Source organism: Sminthopsis crassicaudata, chromosome 2, assembly GCF_048593235.1.
Source record: "Sminthopsis crassicaudata isolate SCR6 chromosome 2, ASM4859323v1, whole genome shotgun sequence".
NCBI lineage: Eukaryota > Metazoa > Chordata > Mammalia > Dasyuromorphia > Dasyuridae > Sminthopsis > Sminthopsis crassicaudata.
In genome coordinates this window covers 628,921,469-628,943,181 of record NC_133618.1, presented here as the reverse complement: position 1 = coordinate 628,943,181, position 21,713 = coordinate 628,921,469, and the positions used below count along the sequence as shown (strand labels likewise).

At 41.1% G+C, this 21,713-nt stretch overlaps 1 long non-coding RNA gene across 1 annotated transcript in view; it reads left to right on the top strand.

The window, feature by feature from the left end:
- The first annotated feature begins 505 nt into the window (after positions 1 to 505).
- LOC141553802 (uncharacterized) overlaps positions 506 to 21,713 on the top strand; it is a 73,701-nt gene continuing 52,493 nt past the window's right edge. The window contains exon 1 of the long non-coding RNA XR_012485648.1: positions 506 to 587. This is a non-coding gene — a long non-coding RNA (uncharacterized LOC141553802). The remainder of the gene's footprint in view (positions 588 to 21,713) is intronic.

The window sequence follows — 21,713 nt, the reverse complement described above, 5'->3', positions numbered from 1 at the left end:
CAAAATCACTAATTCTGCTCTGTGATTTCCTCCCAGACCCCAGGGCAGGGAGCAGGCTTGGTAGGAGATTTGGGTGAGGCAGTTTGGTTTGTGTCTGTCACCGGGCTGGATTTGTAACCCATAACCTGTGGGTCATGAATGAAACCCTTCCTGGGAGGCTGAGATCTATTTAGGCGTGTGTGTGTGTGTGTGTGTGTGTGTGTGTGTGTGTGTGTGTGTGTGTGTGTGTGTGTGTGTGTGTGTGTGTGTGTGTGTGTGTGTGTGTGTGTGTGTAGGGGTGGGGAACAGGGGGGAACTGACCTCTCCCCAAAAGAGATTTATCACTCACAGCTGGGCTTTTTTCCAAACCAGAATTTGCTTCTCTTCCTTGCCCCACCCTCCAGTTCCTGCCCCACAGCAGGTGAGATAATAAAGGTGGGTGGAGTGGGTGCAGACTTGCTAAACTCTTCAAGCCCCCAGCCCTGCCAACTGGGGAGAAAACACTAATTATCAATCTGGAGCCCTGGGGGTCTTTTCCTTAGATCCATTCTCAGCTCCACCCATTCCAAGTCTGACCTACTTGTCTGTGAAAGATCCTTGAAGAAAAAGTAAGTCATGATTGGGCAGCTTCTGCCCCACATCTTATCTCTTTGGGGATAGATTGTCTTGGACATAAATCTAGCTTGCTCTGATCACTCCTTTGGGGGGCAGGGGGGAGGGGTGAATCTCTTTGTACTGGCCTTGGCTGGGCTGGCAAGAGCCAAGTCAAGTGCTAAGTGCTGGGGATAGGAAGGCAAAAGATGTCTGCCTTCGGCCTTTAAGTAGGTCACAGACTAGTAGGGGAGACAACATGCAAGCCAGGTCTTTTCCATCCTCTTAGGTGATGAGAGATGTCTTCTAGGAGACGCATTTTGGGGCTTGATGTAAGCTTCATGACGTCACCCATAAACAAGATTGCACAGGATAAATTGGACATCTTTTTAAGACAGTGGCATTAGCTCAATCATCCACCAGAGAATAGGGCTCAGAGCTGGAGGAAAACTTGGGGACCATGTTCTTAACAGATGAGGGAAACTGAGGCCCAGGAAGACAATGAATGACCTGTTCAAGGTTAGTTGTGCAGGAGCTATCATGTCTAGGATTTGAATCCAGACCTTCTCATTCTCCATACCGTGCCATGTGCCCCTCAATCAAGCCTGCTTAATCATTTTGGGAGACAAAAGCCTGACACAAACTTGGGGCCTTTCAAGCACATCAAGAGTCTTAGATACGTCTTTCATTGATGCACTGACTGTTAGTCATTTGAAGAATACATTCTCACTTTATTTTTAGTAACAAAAATAACATTGTAGTTTCATGCTGTACATCAAAGGAATCTTCACATGAAGAGATTATCAGGCTGATTCACTTTGAAAAATCTTTTCTTGAAGTGACTAATTTGCAAAAACATGGGAATACCTTTCTGTTCCCCCCCAATCAAGCTACCAGTTTCTCAGTTACCTCCATCCATGCTAAAATGATCGACCCATTCTCTTGAACTGAAATATCAGCACTTCAGGGAATCTGTGATCTCACCGACTAAGCATCTAGGTGGGTAATAGCTAGAAGAGTCAGAAAGAAGTGAGTTTCAAACCTGCCAAGGTGCCCAAAGCCTTTTTCCCTTTCTGCTGACACTCTGAAAATACTTGTGTAGCCCTCAAGATACCCATCTTTATAATGAGACTCCCTCCCCTTTGTTTTGTGACTAAGCTGTCTCTTCCTAAAATCTGTTTCTGTGATAGGTTATTCCTGTTCTCCTTTGAAGAACCTCATCGGTTTTAGGTTGGAACTCTCCATTGCCCTGTAGGTGAGAGTAATTTTCAACTATTCAGAGTCTGTTATGTTCCTTAACTTGCAGCCTATATGATAAAACCAGTAGAGTATGGGACTTTGCTTCTAAGAGAAGCTTGGGATAACTGACAAGAGGGGACCCCAAACTCTCTAAAACTCCTTCAAAGAGAAAGTCTCTTTGAATCTTGGCCTCTGTCAAAGACCCCACCTGAGGGAAACAGGACAAACAGCTTCATCCTGAGAGACTGGCACCACCTCCATTGATAACACTCACTACACTTATTCAATTCCAATATTCTCTATCCTAATTTCAGCTCAAGCTACACCCAGCCCCCATCAAGAGCAACCCCCAGCCAAGGCCTCAATTATAAAATGAGCCAACTTGGGGCTCAATCCTTGCAGAGGACCTAACATACCAAGGAACCTCTCTCTTCCTGGCATAGCAGCAACCTCTGCCCACTGAAATGATATTCTCTTTCAGCGTTACCCTCTCTTTATCTTTCTCACCTATTTCCTTAACAAGACTTTATACCTCTCTGCCGGGATTTCTCTGCTAGAAACTTTACTTCTCTGTTGGGACCTTGCCACCAAGGAATTCAGTCTTTCTATTCATGCATAGCAAAGGCTGGCTTCCCAATGCCAATAATAAACTTCTTTTACCAGTCCAGCTTCTCGGGTTGTAAATTCCTTTATGAAAGACCTCTGCAGTGCCAGAAGGGAGTTTCCACAACTTCCTAGCCTGTACTGAATCCTAGGGAGATTTAGGAGAGCCAAACCTCTTCATTTGGTTCCTTGAACCCCCCAACCTGCCACTAATCTCATCATTTAGCTTTCTGACCACTAGGAACCCTAACCTCATCATTTTGGTTCCCTGACCACCGGGAATCAAGGGGAGACTAACCTCATCTTTACCAATAGAGCTTTGAAATTTCCTAAAGGTCATTGTAATGCAGGAGAAACTGAGGCAAGATAGAGATTAGAGAATATTTAATAATTTATTAAATGGAGAGATATCCTGGGATCAAAGTGGATCCATGGTTTGGTCCCAGGGTTGAATGACACTATTGTCTCCAAAAATCTAGCAAACAATCTGAGTTCTCAATGACATATACATGTGGCTCAGACACAGGGGGTATGCTGAGGTAGGGGTGGGCTTCTAGAGAGGGGGATGACGTAATCAGGGGGAGGGCCCAGGACTTGGGCAGAGGCTTCTTGATAAGACAATATCTGGTATTCTAATAGCTTGGGATGGAGAGAGGCATTTTGTTATTCTAAACAGTGGTCCTCAAACTTGTTAAATAGAGAGCCAGTTCACTGTCCCTCAGACTGTGGGAGGGCCGGACTATTGTAAAAACAACAACTCACACTCTGTCTCCAGCCCTCAGCCCATTTTCCATAACTCGGCGGGAGCATAAACATCTTCAGCAATGATTTTTGAGAACCCCTGTTCTAAAACATATCAAATGTTCTGATAAAGAGGGAGGGGAGTTTTTGCAGAATTATGAAGCAGGGAAACTGAGGCAGGACTGAGTCAGGATAATTAGGGAAACTGAGTCAGGACAATAAAAGAGAACTGTGGCATAACAGTCATCTGTGCAGCTCTCCTTTTCTTGTGTGGGACGGGTGCTAGAGCCCCTTTCCCAAATTAACTAATCAGACGCACTTTCAGGTACAAAAAAAACAAAAAACACAAACATTTATTTAGTCCCTTCAGGGAGAGGCCATTCCAGTTCCCACCATGTGCTTATGGAACCTGACTACCAGAAAGTAGAACAATACCCAGTGAAATAGGAAAAGACTCATAACTCCAGAGGGGAGGAACTGGATTTTTTTTTTTCATATTTGTTTCCTCAGAACTTAGCATAGTGCTTGCCATAAGGTAGTGATGGAGTGAATGGACTCTAGCAAAAGACCATATCTTTGGCGGCAACCCAGTATGTGAGTGGGCAAGCTGACCCTGTGGAGTTGTCTTGTACAGACAGAGCTATTTTGTATCCATAGTTACTGTATACAATCTGGAGGTTAAGCTAGAGAGGTCAGCTCCTAGGGCTATCTTTTAGCAATAGGATGGCCATGACCACCAGCTGATTTACTGATGCACACAATTAGCATAGTTGGTACACCTTGCTCTGGAGTCCTTGGTCCCATCTTCCTCCTTGTTCATCGTAAATTTATTAGTAACTTTGCCTGCTTGCTAAGTAATGCAGGAAAACTTTGTCCCTTCACCCGGAGATGGTTTTGATGTAAACTGTCCCCCCGATCCTTGGAGGGAGGGGTGGATCTGAAAAAGAAAGACCCTGAATCTCGACATCTCCTGACCTTTTAGAGCAACCCCACCCACCTGAATCTCCCTTGGAAAGCAATCTGGTTCCCATAGGAATCTCCCACTCTCAATTGGTCTGATAATCTCTGTGGTCTGGGAAATAATCATCATCCTTTATTGAATTGAAAATTAGTCCCTCAAATTCATCTGGAGATTCGCTCCCTAGCCCCGGGCCATATATCCCAAACCTTTTCTAAAATTCCTTTCTGGATTTGGCCCCTTGGGAAGGTGTTTCTCAGTGTAAACCCATCTTTGCCAAAACCTGTCTTTGCTAAATTCCTTTGGAACTGGCCCTCTGGGAAGTTGTTTCTCAGTGTAATCAACCCATTTTTTTGCCAAAAAACTGCAAATTCTTTCACAAAAACCTGGGGACTCCATTTCCACTGGGGATCTCTCACCCCTCATTTTTCACACCTCAACAGTTTGAGTTTGTGAATTCATTCTGGATGACTCCCCGCTTTTGTGACTTGTTGTACCTTATCATTTTTGATGCCCCTTGTGAGAGCCAGCCCTCTCTCACTCAAGGTAAGCCTCCTGTCTCCTTCTCTTCTCCCTGTTGTTGGATCATCCTTTCAAGCACTTAGGAAGGCTTGTTGTGTCTTTGGTTCAAGTCTATCATGGGTTCTGGGGCACTTCACTCTTGATTTGGAACAACTAAATTTGAGAACACTTTTGGTTTTGTTTTCTCCCTCTCTGGGATGCCAGCAGAGAGAAGTGAATATAGGAGCTCTGGTTTCTTCCTCCCCCTTTTCTTCACAGGTTGTGGCAAAGATGGGACAGTCCCCCCCCTTTCAATCACAGCACTCCTTTAAATTAGCATTTTCATTTTGTGCTTCGTTGTTTGTATTTGTCTTGTCATTTTGTCTATTTCCATGTATCTATGTCATGTTTGTGCTGTGAGCTAGATTCTGTTACCTTGAAAGATTAAAAATGTAGCCAGAAAGAAAATCTTCTAAGGGCTGTAGTTAGAAAGAACATGGGAAAGATTTATTAACTCCCACCTTAGCCTTTCCATGGAAGATTAGGTTGTAAGAAAAAAAGGAAAAACCTCTAAGATTGTTTTTTCCCTGTAGTCCCAACCCTGGCCAAATAGAGAGTTTAGAAATAAAACTTGATAATTACAGTTGTAGAACTGCTAAAAAAGAAAAAAAAAAATCTTAGGTTTTGGAGGTTTTGTGATTAATCATTAAGGACTTTGGCAATTAATCATTTTAAGATTGTAGGAAAGAACGCCTGAGACATTGAGATAATTCCAGTAATTCAGCTCCTTCTGAAACATCTTACTTTTGAGGTACCATACATACTGTAGAATTTATTTTAATGAAAAATAAGGATTATAATAAAAGTTTTTAAAAGCAATTGACAAGATTGTTCTAAGGCAGAGAAGGAGAGTCTGTCTCTCTCTCTCTCTCTCTCTCTCTCTCTCTCTCTCTCTCTCTCTCTCTCTCTCTCTCTCTCATCTTTTTCCTGTTGTGCCACAGTTCCCTTTTATTGTCCTGACTCAGTTTCTCTAAATTGTGCTGCCTTCGTTTCCCTGAATTGTTTTGCCTCTGTTCCTAATTGTTCCCCTCAATCCTGCTACACCATTCCTCCCTCCTAATCATGATGATCCAGATAAGAAAAAAAAATATATTTTAGATATCATCAGAATGTCCAGTGCTGCTTCCCATTCTGTAATCCCAATTTATCAGAATGTCCCTTGCCTCCCCTGACCCTGTCAGAAGCAGATTGATAGTCCGTTCCAGATCTCAGTGCTCTGACTCTGCCCCTGCCTCGGTCTACTTCTGTAGCTGAACCACCTCCATGTATATGTCATTGAGAACTCACATTGGTTGCTGGATGCTTTGGACATCAGCCCTGGGAGCAGCATGCCCCCAACACAGTCTCTCCCTTTCAAATAAAATATTAAAAATATTCTAATCTCTATCTTGCCTCAGTTTCTCCGACATTACACCCTGACTACAGCAGAGATGGATAGGAGAGGGAAAGAGAAGAGAAAGGGAGAGAAATACTCACTACAGTGAAGATTATTTGAGATATGATCATAAAAGCAAGTAGAAAAAGGTAAGAGAAGTGTCAGATCAGAATAAGAAAGAAACAAGAGACATATACTTTTTAAATGGGCTTTAATGAGCTTTAATTAAGCTCACTAAAGAAATGTGTAATTAGAAAGGAAAATTAGAAAGTTTAAGTATGTAAGGAATGAAAGGAGCACGGGCAGAAAGGAAGTGGTAATCTGTTTATACCAACAGTGTGAATAGAGAATTTAAGAGTTTGGGAACTTTTGGAAACAGAAAAGGTGCTTGCTATCACTTTAAAACTTTAAAACATCAGCAATAAGGGAGTGAGTTTTATCTAGATTGGCTCTGCTTCTTTAGAACAGTTTCCCTTGAAATCTGAGGGTATGTGGCCCCCATCCCATCCCCTTCACAGAGTCAGGGGAGGTGTCAAAGAGTACCCAGCATAGGGTAATATGGGATAGGCAGGGAATAATAGCATCAGGCTCTGTCTTTTCTCTGGGAACCTAAGAGCTCAATTGCTCTTAATTGTAAGCTTGTCAGGTTTCTTGAAACCCTTGATGTGGGCAAAGTCATCAGCTCTGGGAAAAGAGCTTGTTTGGGTTATGTAGTTCCCAAACAAGACATGAGTTTCCTGAGAATCTACAAGTTTGTTTATAGAAATGATTTTTAATGATTGGTCTTTTCACCAGGGTGAGTTTAAACTGAAGGAGAAGAAAAACAAGTGAAAGATGTTAAGTGAAATCTCTTATGCATGTGAATACTGACAAATTTTTATTGCAATTCCATGAGAATAAAACTAATTGCATCTAGTTCTAAGCTATTGGTGAAACTTGCTATTTGAGATAAAATATCATGGGATGTAACTGATATCATCATTTTGAGTTTTGAATTCAGATAAGATTGTCTGATGGAGAGAAATGGCCACAAACCACTCAGAAGGATGTCCTCCTGAACTATTACAAGGGGAGATCTATGTCTGGGCAAAAGCTGATAGAACAACTTTGGCTTAAAAGATCCATGAGGCAGGGATAGCTCAATGCCCATTTCTAGAAAGAAGCAGCTTCAGAAGATGAGACCATTGCTCCAGACCCCAGAAACTTGTGGACTCCATTTGCTTGAGGAGAGAATGATGGGATAAATAGACTGCAGCAAAAGATAGCAAGCCAGGATCTGAGTGTATCCCAGGAAAAGTCCTGAAAACCCAATATATTTTTGGGGTTCAGTGCTTTTGTACCCCTGTATTCCATCAGAGGGACTAAGCAAGGATGACTCTGAGATTGTGAACCTGGATTCCAGAAGGATTGTGGTGATGTTCACTGAAATATGGCAATTTGGAATCAGTAAGTGTAGGGGGAAAATGTTTGAATTTTAGATATCTTTGGGATGGAGAAGTGGTACCATAATGCATGGAGTGCAGGGCTTGGAGTTGAGAAAACTTATCACCCTGAATTCAAATAGGACCTCAGACACTTACTAGCTATGTCACCCTATTTGTTTCTTCATCCATAAAATGAACTGAAGAAGGAAATGGCAAACCACTTTAGTGTCATTGCCACAAAAACACAAATTTGGTCATAAGAGTTGGACACAACTGAAAAGACTGAACACGTTGGAACAGTTGGCTATCTGCTTAGGATGGAAGTGGTGGATAGTAGCGATCCCTAAGATGAAGCACTGTTAGGGTGTAAGTAATGGGTAACAAGGTGGGGCAAGGTCTCCCAGTGGAGGACTATGTATAGTTGAATGGACTAATTCTAAAGTCAACATTTGGAAAGAAAATGAGGCCAGAACATGGGAAATAGAGAGAACAAGAAAGGATTAAAGGAAAGGCCTTCTCTTGGTGAAAACTACCATTATAGAAAGAGCCCAAACCCTAGGTTTAGCTTTAGATGAAATGGAGGGGCCTCAGCAAAGAATTATCTCATCAAAGAGTTGATCATATTTCCCATTTGTCACTTTTAGTAAGGCAGGGATAGCCCAGCCTTAAGGGGATGAGCTGCTTGTCTGAGGAGGGATTCAAAAAGTAGGGAATCCAAGATGAGAGCCATCTCTTAGGGGAGGGTTAGAAGGAAGATTAAAAGGGGGAGAGAAGACTGGATGAGTTTATTGTGGTTAGAGAATAGGAGGAAAACCATCCATCCTGGACACTCCTGCTGGGGATTTGTGCTTGCACTGGGCAGATTCGTGAAGACTTTTTGTTTGATCTGGCATTCCCGATGTATTCATGACATGAGTCACCCCACAAGTCCAGACTCCTACCTTTATTTTGGTTTAAAAGAGATCAGTGATAAAGCTGTGGCTTGTCTGCCCTAAGGGCTGGGTGACCTCTGAAGTGCCCCACAGTTTAAGCATTTTATGACTTCTATGGAAGTTGCAAGCTCTTTTCTGCCCCCCTCCCCCTTTCTATAAACTATTCTCCCTCAATATTGAAGTACCTCTCCCCCATCCTCTCCTTTGCTCTAGTCTCAAAGGAAGAGGTCATCCTTTCTTCTTCTTCTTCTTTTTTTAAATTAAAGCTTTTTATTTTCAAAATAGAAATATGGATAATTTTCGACACTCACCCCTACAAAACCTTGTGTTCTATTTTTTCCCTTCCTTTTCCTTTCCTTCCCCCCAATCAGGAAGAGATTCATGTTAAACATGTACAGTTTTGCTACGCATATTTCCATAAATATCATGCTGCACAAGAAAAATCAGATCAAAAAGGGAAAAAATGAGAAAGAAAACAAAATGCAAACAACAACAAAAAAAGAGTGAAAATACTATGTTGTCTGTCTTCTCTCTGGGAGCAGATGGCTCTCCTCATCACAAGACCATTGGAACTGGTCTGAATTACCTCATTGTTGAAGAGAGCCACGTCTATCAGAATTGATCATTGTATAATCTTGCTGTTGCTGTGTACAATGATCTCCTCATTTTGCTCATTTCACCCACCATCAGTTCATGTGAGTCTCCAGGCCTTTTTGAAATCATCCTACTTATTGTTTCTTACAGAACAATAATATTCCATAACATTCACAGACCATAACTCATTCAGTCATTCTCCAATTGATGGGCTCCACTCAGTTTCCAGTTTCTAGCCACTCCAAAAAGGGCTGCCACAAACATTTTTGCACTTGTGGGTAACTTTCCCTCCTTTATGATTTCTTTAGGATATAAGCCTAGTTGAAACACTGTCAGATCAAAGGGTATGCACAGTTTGATAGCCTTTGGGCACAGTTCCAAATTGCTCTTCAGAATGGTTGAATCAGTTCACAGCTCCATCAACAATGTATTGGTGACCCAGTTTTCCCATATCCCCTCCAACATTTGTCATTATCTTTTCCTGTCATTTTATTCAGTCTGAGAGGTATATAATGGTACCTCAGAGTTGTTTTAGTTTGCATTTCTCTGATTATATAATTAGATTCACTTCATATGACTAGAAATGATTTTAATTTCTTCATCTGAAAATTGCCTGTTCATGCCTTTGACCATTTATCAATTGGAGAATAGCTTGAATTCTTTTAAATTTTGGGTAATTCCCTATATATTTTAGAAATGAGGCCTTTATTAGAACCCCAAATGTAATTTTTTCCCTCAATTTATAGCTTCCCTTCTAATTTTGTTGGCATTGGTTTTGTTTGTACAAAACCTTTTAAACTTAATGTAATTAAAATTATTCATTTTGCATTCAATAATGTACTCAAGTCTGCTTTAACCATAAAGTCCTTCCTTCTCCACAGATCTGAGAGATAAAGTATTCTTTGTTTTTCTAATTTGCTTATAATATCACTATGTCTAAATCATGAATCCGTTTTGACCTTATCTTGGTATACGGTGTTAGGTGGGGGTCAGTACCCAGTTTCTGCCATACTAGTTTCCAGTTTTCCCAACAGTTTTTGTCAAATAATAAGTTCTTATTCCAAAAACTGGAGTCTTTGGGTTTATCAAATATTACATTACTCTTGTCATTGACTATTGGGTTTGTGAAGCTAACCTATTCCACTGATTGACTACTCTATTTTTTAGCCAGTTACCAAATGCTTTTGATGATCACTGCTTTATAATATAGTTTTAGGTCTGGTACAGCTAGACCATCTTCATTTGCATTTTTTTTCATTAATTCCCTTGAAATTCTCGACCTTTTATTCTGTCAGATGAATTTTGTTATTATTTTTCCTAGCAATTTCTTGAGAGTTTAATTTGTATGGTACAGAATAAATAGATTAATTTAGTGAGTATTGTCATTTTTATTATATTAGCTCGGCCTATCCATGAGCACTTGATAATTTTCCAAGAGATTAGATCTGACTTTATTTGTGTGGAAAGTGTTTGGTAATTGTGTTCATATAGTTCTTGACTTTTGAGAGGTCATCCTTCTTGTCAGGACTGAACCTTTGACTTGCATTCTTTTACCCCTACTTGCTTACAGTTTTTCTATCTCTCTAGCACATCCATCCATACCTTTTTTTACATAACCATTGTCCAGTTTTCCCAAAAGTTCACCACCCAACATTTTAGAGAACCTTCTTCAATTTCTCCTAACAACCCTCTGGCTGTCCACCTGTCATTGCTTGCTCTTGCTGTATGAGCAGATCATTCTGCAATCCATTGGTGACATTTTTTGAAGTTCCTTGTTGGATACATATTACAGCTTGTTCACTCCACTCTTGCCTGCCATGAACCTCTTCACTGTCTCGTGCGATATTCATTTTCAGTTCTTTGGAGACAATGATGTTACACATATTTTTGTCACAGTAAACACCAACTTTGGGCCAACTGCCACCAGCTGTTTCCAAAAGTGAGGTCTTTCTTGGAGTAGCAAATATCTTAAAAGGGAGAGGAGGCGACTTGGGTCAGGTGAGTTAAATCTCTGCCAAACTTTACCATTTGTCCTCAGTCTTAAGTAGAGGCCATACTCTGTTCCCAAGACCTCCTTGTGGAGAAAAGGCCCAATATCCCTGCAGTGACCAATACCAGCTGCTGACCAATGACAGACATAGCCATATGTCCTGGAAACACCCAGTCTTGCTTCTAATCTAACCCCGAAGCCATCATTTGTGACAACAACTCAAAGGAAGATGCTAGTGGGCAACTGTCCCTGAAGGTGCTATAATCTCCTCTTCCTCAGTAATCTCGGCACCGGAAGAGCCAGAGCTTCTTTTCAAGGAGGACCTAACTTGTCACCCATCTGTACTGTCTTCCTCATGTTCACAGACATAGTGCCTCACTTCAGACCTGGATCACCTTTTCCTCACATTATTTCATCATCTATCTGATCACTTTGCATCATCTTCCCCTCCCCCCCAGTCCTTCCTTCATTTGGCTGCCAAAGTAATGTGCTCAACGTACAGATTTGAACACTCCCCTTTGCCACTGAAAAAACTCCAGTAGTGCTTATTATATATATATATATATATATATTTGCATTTTATCCTATATCTATCCTATATATCCTATATATCCTATATATCCTATATATCCTATATATCCTATATAGGATAGATATAGGATAAAATGCAAATTTCTCCATTTGGAAAGTCCCTCATATTCTTAGTCCCTCCTGTCTCTCCTGGCTGATTATACTTTATGCCTTAGGCACGTATTTCCACCCTCCAGCTGAGGGGGAAAAAATCAATGTCTTGGGGAGATCCAGAGTTCCCCCTTTTTCTAAAGTCCTCATTTCAAAGCTCAGTCTTAGAAGATTGAAATAACTTTCTTTTCTACATAGGTCAGAGCCCACCCAACCTTGTTAGGAAAGGAATCTAAGATGATTTCCTGCACTTTGTGTTCCACTCCAGCAAGCTTGGGTGGGGTAGATCCCTTGACTAGATTGCCAAGGCTTGGAGTAGTGTGGGTGTAGGGATAGTCTCTTAGTCCAAGAGTGACTTGATGTCACTCTCCTAGCCCTTCTTTGGAGTGAGCCCATTTCTCTTTGTGAAGTCCATTCTCATTAATTGTTAACTGATCAAATTGATTGCTATCCTAAGCAACACTTACTCTTCCCAGGTAAGGGAGCTCACTGTGACTTCACAATCAAGAAGGCTCTTTGGCATTCGGGAGTGTCAATGTTGTACCACAGTTCTCTTTTAATGTTCTGACCCAGTTTCCCTAATTGTCCCTATTCAGTTACTCTGTCAGGTTTTAACCATTTCCTCTCAATATTAGGATAAAGGTCTTATATCTTAGACCTTAAGCTATAGTCATTCCCTCTTAATGTTTGATGGGATAAAGGTCTTTATCCATTTTAGATGATATTAGAATATCTGGAGCCTCTCCAGGACTTCCCATTATGTCATCCTAGGTACCTCCCCACCTTAGGTCATCCCCATCCAGGAAACTTCCCCCATTATGTCATTGTTCTTGTTACCCTAATCTTGTATCTAACATTCCCTGCTGGATTCTTTGGGACCATAGTCTCATTGAGCCTGGGACCAAATCATGGATCCATTTGGTCTCAGAAAATCTCTCCCTTTTAATAAATTATTAAATTGTTCTCTATCTTTCTCGGTTTCTCTGGCATTACATCACTAACCCACTTATTAATAATTTTAATTAATAAATTCTATTAATAAAATGCTATTATCATTAACAAAATGATTAACTACTTAGAAACCATGTCTCAAATGTTTTAAACATCATATAACCATACTCGCTAGTGTTCATATCTAATGAACATTAGATTGTAAACTCCTTGAAGGCAGGAATTGCCTTCCTGTTTTTGTTTTTTCCTCTTTGGATCTATGATATTTGACACAATCTTCAGCACATAGTTGCTACTTAATAATTCTTACTTTCTGACATCTTATTCTATTTTCCTTCCCCAGGATTCTGGATAGGCTGTTCCCATGCCTGGAATGCCAGTCTCACTGTTTATTCTTTGGATCCTCAGAAGATTCCATAAAACATTTTTTGTTGATCTTTTGTTTTTACATCACCCACATTTAACCCTGAATCCTTTCTCTCTCCTCTCCCAGAAAAATTTTCCTAATGATATTCTTTGTTTTCATATTTGGGGATGGAGATAGCACTGGCTATAAGTGAGTTGCCCAGTGTCACGCAGCTGGTATTGGAGGTTTAAATTCAGGTCCTTCTGATTCTGATAATATTTTTTTAAAAAGAGAAAAAAAAATCAAAACTTATGAAACAAAACAAAATTTAACTTTATATAACATTCCTACAAAGGATGAGCAGAGGAGGAAATAGCTTCTCATTTCCCTTATTTGGGGTCAAGCTTGGCCATTCTAGTTTTTTAAAAAAGCTTTTTATTTTCAAAACATATACATGGATAATTTTTCAACATTGATCCTTGCATAACCTTATGTTTCAGATTATCCCCCCCTTCCCACCATCCCTTTCTTAGATGGCAAGCAATCCAATATATGCTAAACATGTTAAAATATCTGTTAAATCCAATATGTGTAAACATATTTATACAATTCTCTTGCTGCACAAGAAAAATCAAATCCGAAAGGAAAGAAAATGAGTAAGAAAACAAAATGAAAGCAAACAATGTCAAAAAGAGTGAGAATGTTATATTGCAATCCACATTCAGTTCCCACAGTCCTCTTTCTGCGTGTAGATGGTTTTCTTCTTCACAAAATCATTGGAACTGGAATCAGTCATCTTGTTATTGAAAAGAATCAGGTTCATCAGAGTTGATCATTGTATAATCTTGTTGTTGCCATGTATAATGATCTCCTGGTTCTGCTCATTTCACTCTGCATCAGTTCATGTAAGTCTCTCCAGGTCTCACTAAAATCATCCTGCTGGTCTTTTCTTATAGAACGATAGTATTCTATAACATTAATAACCCATAACTTATTCAGCCATTCCCCAACTGATGGGCTCCACTCAGTTTCCAATTTCTTGCCATTACAAAAAGGGCTGTCATAAACACTTTTGCATATATGTGGGTCCCTTTCCCTTCTTCAAGATCTCTTTGGAATATAGGCTTGGCCATTATAACTTCACACGATTTAATTTTTATTATTTTATGGTGGGGTTCTTTTATTCTATGTAAGACAGCTCACAAATCCACTTGGGGAAATATAATTATATATATATATTATAACTTCAGAACCAAAGCAAATGAGTGATAATGTAGACAGCCCAATGAAGGGGACTGAAATGAATCAAGTGAATCCCATAGATGAGGGAAATTAAGGGAGGTAGGTGTTTTAAGGGATTGAATAGACCTTGATCTGAGTGCAAAAGATTTGGATGGCCAGGTAAGTGGCACAGCATAGGTGAGACAAGTCACAGGGATGTCCCTGAATCTGTTTCAGTGGCAACAAAGCAGCAAGCATTTGTTAGGCAGCCACTTTGTGCCAGGCACTGTGCCAAGTACCGGGAATACAAAAAGGAACAAAAACTTGGTTTGAATAATGAAAACAACTTTGGTAGAGAAAATTAAAAGGAGTTTGTTGTATACCCAAAGCAAAAGGATGTTGAAGGTGGTCAGACTTGCTGTTTTTAAAGATGGAATAAGAGAAGACAATGCTGATAAGTGCTCATTTCTCGATGGGATGGGCTTAGATCAGGGTTCCTCAAATTAAGGCCCATGGGCCACATGTGGCCCACTGAGATGTTTTTGTGGCCTGCCGGGTTAGGGCAAAATCAGTAACGTTCGACCAGCATTGGGGTGAGGCAGCAGAGACACAGCGTCCAGCCCTCCAACAGTCTGAGGGACAGTGAACTGGCCCCCATTTAAAAAGTTTGAGGACCACTGGCTTAGATTATCTCAGATGCGTTTACAAACCAGGTAGATGCAGAGTTCCAAATAGGAATCAGATTGTGTTGGGCTGCTCTTTTCTAGACTTCAGTTAGTATGGAGCCCTTGTGAGAGGGCTGGCACTGACTACTAGGAAAGGAGGATGGGAGATCATCTTCAGATGTTTCATTAGGATTAACTTTCGGGGAGGAGCTAAATTCTGTAACCTGAACTCCAGGAGAGCAGAAGAAGATGTGGAGATGGGACAGACCCCGCTGGGAATGGCCAGGAAGGCCAAAGTCTGAAGTCATAGGGCCAGGAGGGCAGGGAAGGGTGCAAGAGTGTGGGGTTGTGGTGATGGAGCGATGTCTCCTGTAGGATGGCTTCTGGGAAAGGATGAAGGATCCAGCTGAAGTGAGGACTCCTGAGGGGAATAAAGGTTGGTTGGCTTTTCCCCAAAATGAAGAAACAATAATTAAGCACTTATTGTGTGCCAGACACTTGGGATATAAAGTAAAGCAAAAATGTAGTTCTCTCAAGGAGCTTATATTCTAATGGGAAGGACAACATGCAAATATGTGCTTATGGTACAAAAACACCCTCATGCACACATGTACAAGCACATACATCGGACGGAAGGTCAATCCCAGGGGAAGGCACCCATCTGTAAAATGGAGGGGTGTGGGTGGGCTTCTGAGGCCTCTCCCAAATCTTAGTTTATGAAACTAAATCCTTCTCTATAACCTGTGGGGTTGACCTCGGAGGCCCTTTCCAACAGGAGATCTAGAGGGTAAGTTTCCATCTTGCCCCTGTAGGAATTCAGCAAATAAAGGCTCTGGTTTAGGGAAAATCTCATGAAAATCATTCTAGTCTTCCTTCTGTACCCAAAATTCCAGCCTCCAAACCCTTTCCATGTGCCTATAACAATGATGATACCTCACTTTTCTATAAGGTTTACCCATTTTTCCCTTATAGATGGGGCAATATGCATTATTTTGCCTATTCTACAGAAGTGGAAACTGAGGTTCGACCACATAAGGGGATTGTCTTAGAATCTCACAGCTGGGAAAGGATAGGCTGTGTCCTTACAGGCGAGCAGGCTGATGCAGTCACATTGCCTTGGGATGGGTAAGGCTCATCAGAAGGAAGAGGTTGGAGTCCAGAGACTTCCAGTGCCCAGTTGGTCACTGACATGCTCAGGGGTGTTTGCAAAGAGGGACAGGTTCCAAACATCAGATTTTTCACTGGACACCTAGGGGTGACCTGTCTGAGCAAACATCAACCTGCTGTGTCCTTTGGATTCTGATCTGATTCCTTCCCTTCCTCCTGTTCCTTTGCTTTTCTGAGAGCAGGAAGTGCTCTTCTAGACCCCAGAGCATAAGGGAGATATCACCATGTTCATAAGCCTCTGCAAGCATAGAAGGTTAGAGTTGAAGGGGATTTTGGAAGGTATATTCACAAATCATCTCTCCCATCAAACTAAGGATAGGGACCTATTTTTTGCCTTTTTCTATCCCCAGCATTTAGCACAATCCCTGCACATTTTGTTGTTTTTCAATCATGTCCGATTCTTCATGACCCCATTTTGGGGTTTTCTTGGCAAAGACATTGGAGTTGGTTTTCTATCTCTTTTTCCAGTTCATTTTATGGATGGGGAAACGGAGGCAAGCAAAGTAAACTGGCTTGCCCAAGGTTGATGAGATTTGGGGTGCAGTCAGAATCTCTATAGACCTCCAATGATGAGGTACAGGTGATACCACAAAAGTATATGTTGTTGAAGGTTATCTCAAAAGAATTTATAGACTTAAACCTTCTCCAAATCAAGAGGCAAGTCAAGCAGACTAAATTCATAAGGGTTTTTAGCAATTAACAAGGGGAAAGATAAATTCCCTAGCAGTCCTAATAGGTGACTTTTTAGCAAGCAGCTTTACCTCAAAAAGGATTTGGAGGGGGGGAGGAAACACAGATTAAGCCTAACTGGGATTTAGCACCCTAACAGGGATTATCAAGGTAGTGAGCTAAATAAGTCCTTTTATAGGGGAAATATGACCTCAGGAATTTGACATCATAACTTGTTTATCACTGGATACATTGACTATGGAGCTATGATGATTTTGTCAGTGCAAAGAATTCATTCAAAAATTCTGCCAGAGACACTAATGTGTTGATGGAATTGCAAAATGATCCAACCATTCTGGAGAGCAATGAGGAACTATGCCCTGAGGTCTATCAACCTGTACATACCCTTTGACCCAGCAGTTACTGAGTCTGTATCCCAAGGAATCATAAAGAAGGGAAAAGGACCCACATGTGCAAAAATGTTTGTAGCAGCCCTTTTTATAGGAGAAAGAACTGGAAAATGAGTGGATGCTCATCCATTGGAGAATGGCTGAACAAGTTATGGTATATGAAGGCAATGGAATATTATTGTTTATAAAAATGATAAAGAAGCTGATTTTAGAAAGGTCTGGAAAGATTTACACAAACTGAGCAAATCAAGCAGAACTAGGAATATATTATACACAATAACAGCAAGAATGTGTCATGGTCAACTCTGAAAGACTTGTGGTTCAGTGATCCAAAGCAATCCCAACAGACTTTGGACAGCAGCTGCCATCTATATCCAGAAAAAAGAACTGTGGAGATTGAATGTAAATTAACACATGCTATGTCACTTCTTTTTCTCTCCCATGATTTTTCCCTTTTGCACTGATTTTTCTCTCCTAAAATGATTTATAAAGCAGTCTGTATTAAAAAAAAAAATATATATATATATATATATTTTTTTTTTTAAAAGAGACTTCCTACTGGGATAGGACTGTAATTAAAGTCCCATTTGAACAAAAAGTCCACTTGAGGCTTGGGTGATCCTATCAGTGCTCCTCCCTGTTTGCCTCAGGGAGTAGCCAGACTTCCAGATTGCATACAGTGATGACCAGCTCTCTGTCTATGGCCCAACTAGCCAGGACCTAATCAGGGCCCCACAGGCTATAAGTATCTGAGGCCAGATTTAAGCTCAGAAAGATGAGTTTTCCTGATTCTAAGCCCAGAGCTGCACTACCTAGCTGCCCCTGATTTAATTCAAGTAAATTTTTGTTCACAATTTTTTCCACTAAATATAAAATCAATTTTAACATTCATTCTTCCATTAAATTTTTAAAAAAATGATTAAACTATAGGACCGTAGATTGTGCTAGACTTGGAGTTGGAAAAACGAGGCCAGAATTTTGTTTAGTACTTGTGTATGGTTGGACAAGTCATTTAATCAGTTTCCTCATCTGCAAAATGGGAATAATAATAGGACTTAACTTACTAGGTTGCTAGGTGGATCAAATAATATTAATAACAATATAACAGCAACAACAGTAGTTAAATTTATATGGCAGTGACTATTTCCTAAGTGCTTTACAATTTTTATGCCATTTGATCCTTACAATAATGCTGAGAGGTATTATTGTTATCCCCATTTTGTAGATGAGGAAACTGAGGCAAGGAGGTGAAGTGTCTTGTCCAGGGTTATACAGCTAGTAAGTACATGAAGCTGGATTTCCCATCATTTGCCCAGCTGTTCTATCCACTGTGTATCCATCCCGCTCGTATCCCTCCTCTCCTATCCCAAGGTCCCCTTTCCCTGACTCTCTCAGCTGGAAGCCTTGTCTCCTAAAAAACAGGCCATTCCCCATGAGCAGATTCTTCTTCCCTCCTCTCTCACATCACTCAACTCCCACTGCCCTCCTTCGTGCCCTCCTCACTTAAGGAGGCCGCCTCCTCCAAAGGTTTTGAAGCTTTAGGAGCCTTTGGGGGCATCCTGGGGACGTAAGAGAATGGATGGAAGAAAGACATTTGAAAAGGGAGAAGTTATTACTGTGGTCTCGGCAAAGTGGTGATGAAGGACCTGAATATAGGTGGTGGTGATGAGAAACATGGCCAATGTGGTTAAACCTCACTCGGAGAGAGCGCCATGTGTAGGAAGCCCATTAGGACCGATAGAAGGAAAGCACTGAGAGCACGTCAAGGGACAAGCAATAATTAAGCATCTACTGTGTGCAGGTACACTGTAGAAGGCCCTGAGCATACAAAGAGAGTGTAATGCTGGAGAAACTGAGCAAGATAGAGATTAGAGAGTATTTAATAATTTATTAAATGGGAGAAATTTATTGGGACCAAATGGATCCATGGATGGTCCCAGGGCTGAATGAGACTATCGTCTCCAAGAATCCAGCAGCGAATGTCAGATACAAGATTCTTTTATAGGGTAACAAGAAGGATGACATAATGGGGGAAGTACCTGGATGGGGATGACCTAATGGAGGGAGGAACCTAGGATGAGGATGACATAATGGAGGCAGGCATAATGGAGGGAGGTACTGGAGAGGCTCCTGATATTCTTTTTTTTTCTTTTTTTTTTTCCTGAGGCTGGGGGCAAGTGACTTGCCCAGGGTCACACAGCCAGGAAGTGTTAAGTGTCTGAGACCAGATTTGAACTCAGGTCCTCCTGACTTCAAGGCTGGTGCTCTATTCACTGAGCCACCTAGCTGCCCCATGGCTCCTGATATTCTAATGATGTCTAAAATGGATAAAGACCTTTACCCATCAAACATTAAGAGGGAATGATTATAACCTGAGCCAGAGTAACTGAATAGGACAATTAGGGAAACTGTGTTTCTAGAGATCATTATTGATCACAAAATAGAAAATTTTGATTACATCAAATTAAAAAGCTTTTATACAAACAAAACTAATGCAAACAAGATTAGAAGGGAAGTAACAAACTGGGAAAACATTTTTACAGTTAAAGGTTCTGATAAAGGCCTCATTTCAAAAATATATAGAGAACTGACTCTGATATATAAGAAATCAAGCCATTCTCCAATTGATAAATGGTCAAAGGATATGAACAGACAATTCTCAGATGATGAAATTGAAACTATATCCACTCACATGAAAGAGTGTTCCAAATCACTACTGATCAGAGAAATGCAAATTAAGACAACTCTGAGATACCACTACACACCTGTCAGATTGGCTAAGATGACAGGAACAAATAACGATGAATGTTGGAGGGGATGTGGGAAAACTGGGACACTGATGCATTGTTGGTGGAGTTGTGAAAGAATCCAGCCATTCTGGAGAGCAATCTGGAATTATGCCCAAAAAGTTATCAAACTGTGCATACCCTTTGACCCAGCAGCGCTACTATTGGGATTATATCCCAAGGAAATCCTAAAGAAGGGAAAGGGACCTGTATGTGCCAAAATGCTTGTGGCAGCTCTTTTCATAGTGGCTAGAAGCTGGAAGATGAATGGATGTCCATCAACTGGAGAATGGTTGGGTAAATTATGGTACATGAAGGTTATGGAATATTATTGTTCTATAAGAAATGACCAACTGGAGGAATACAGAGAGGCTTGGAGAGACATGAACTGATGTTAAGTGAAATTATACACTTCAACAACAATACTGTATGAGGATGTATTCTGATGGAAGTGGAAATCTTCAACATAGAGAAGATTAATTCAGATCCAATTGATCAATGATGGACAGAATCAGCTACACCCAGAGAAGGAACACTGGGAAATGAGTGTAAATTGTTTGCATTTTTGTTTTTCTTCCCAGGTTACTTTTACCTTCTGAATCTAATTCTTCCTGTGCAACAAGATATTCGGTTCTGCACACATAGATTGTATCTAGGATATACTATAACACATATAACATGTATGGGATTGCCTGCCATCTAAGGGAGGGGGTGGAGAGGAGGGGAAAATTTGGAACAGAAGGGAGTGCAAGGGATAATGTTGTAAAAAATTACCCATGCATATGTACTGTCAAAAAAAAAAAGTTATAATTATAAAATTAATTTAAAAAATAAATAAGAAAAAAAGAAAAAAAAAAAAAGAAAAAATTAAAAAATTTAAAACAAACAAAAAAAAAATTAGGGAAATTGTCAGAACATTAAAAGGGAACTGTGGCACAAGAGCACTGAAAAGTTGGAGCTGTTTTGACTGGAAAAGAGAAGGCAAATGACCATCTTCAAATATTTAAAGATCCATCACAAGCAAGATTGGTGAGTCTGGGTTTAGTTGGCCCCTGGAGGCCGAATGAGGTCCAGCGGATACAGACTGGCAGTTTTTGGCTGTATCCTCTCCCACCCCCCATACCCCATTCTTCCCCATCCCCTGTCATCATTACTAAATCTCCAGACATTCTGATCCCTATCTGACCACTGGATCCCGATGGCTCTGGAGGGAAGGTTGGTGATCTTGTACAGCCCTCTCTCATTTTTTTTTTTCTTTCCCTGAGGCTGGGGTTAAGTGACTTGCCCAGGGTCACCCAGCTAGGAAGTGTTAAGTATCTGAGACCAGATACTTAACACCTGTCCTCCTGAATTCAAGACTGGTGCTCTATCCACTGCACCACCTAGCTGCCCCCCCTCCCTCATTTCAATGAAATTCACTTGCATGTTATGGGACCACCTCTTGGAGAGCAAGGGCAGCCTCATCACCACTTCTTCCTACTTATCAACCTGCCCACCCTTCCCCCAGTCATATTCTGTTGGGGCTCACCCAGGCTGCTGTCCTGCCCCTTTGCACGTTCTCCTAGAGGACTGAGCCCCTCTGCTGGGGGACCATGCAGTGTCCTGGCCCTTGTTGCTGGCATGAGAGGGGAGGGCACAGCTGCATTCCAGCTTTGAACATCTGGCTCTGACCCAGAGCCAGCGGAGGCTTTCTCCTGCTGGCCCCAGCAGAAGTGGGCAGGCTCCTGATGACTCACCAGTGTCCTAGCTAACCCCTTTTGGCCCAGAGCCCTTTTTAAGGTATCCCAAAGCACCGAAGGCTCTGGGGTTTTATCATCTGGGCATAATGTG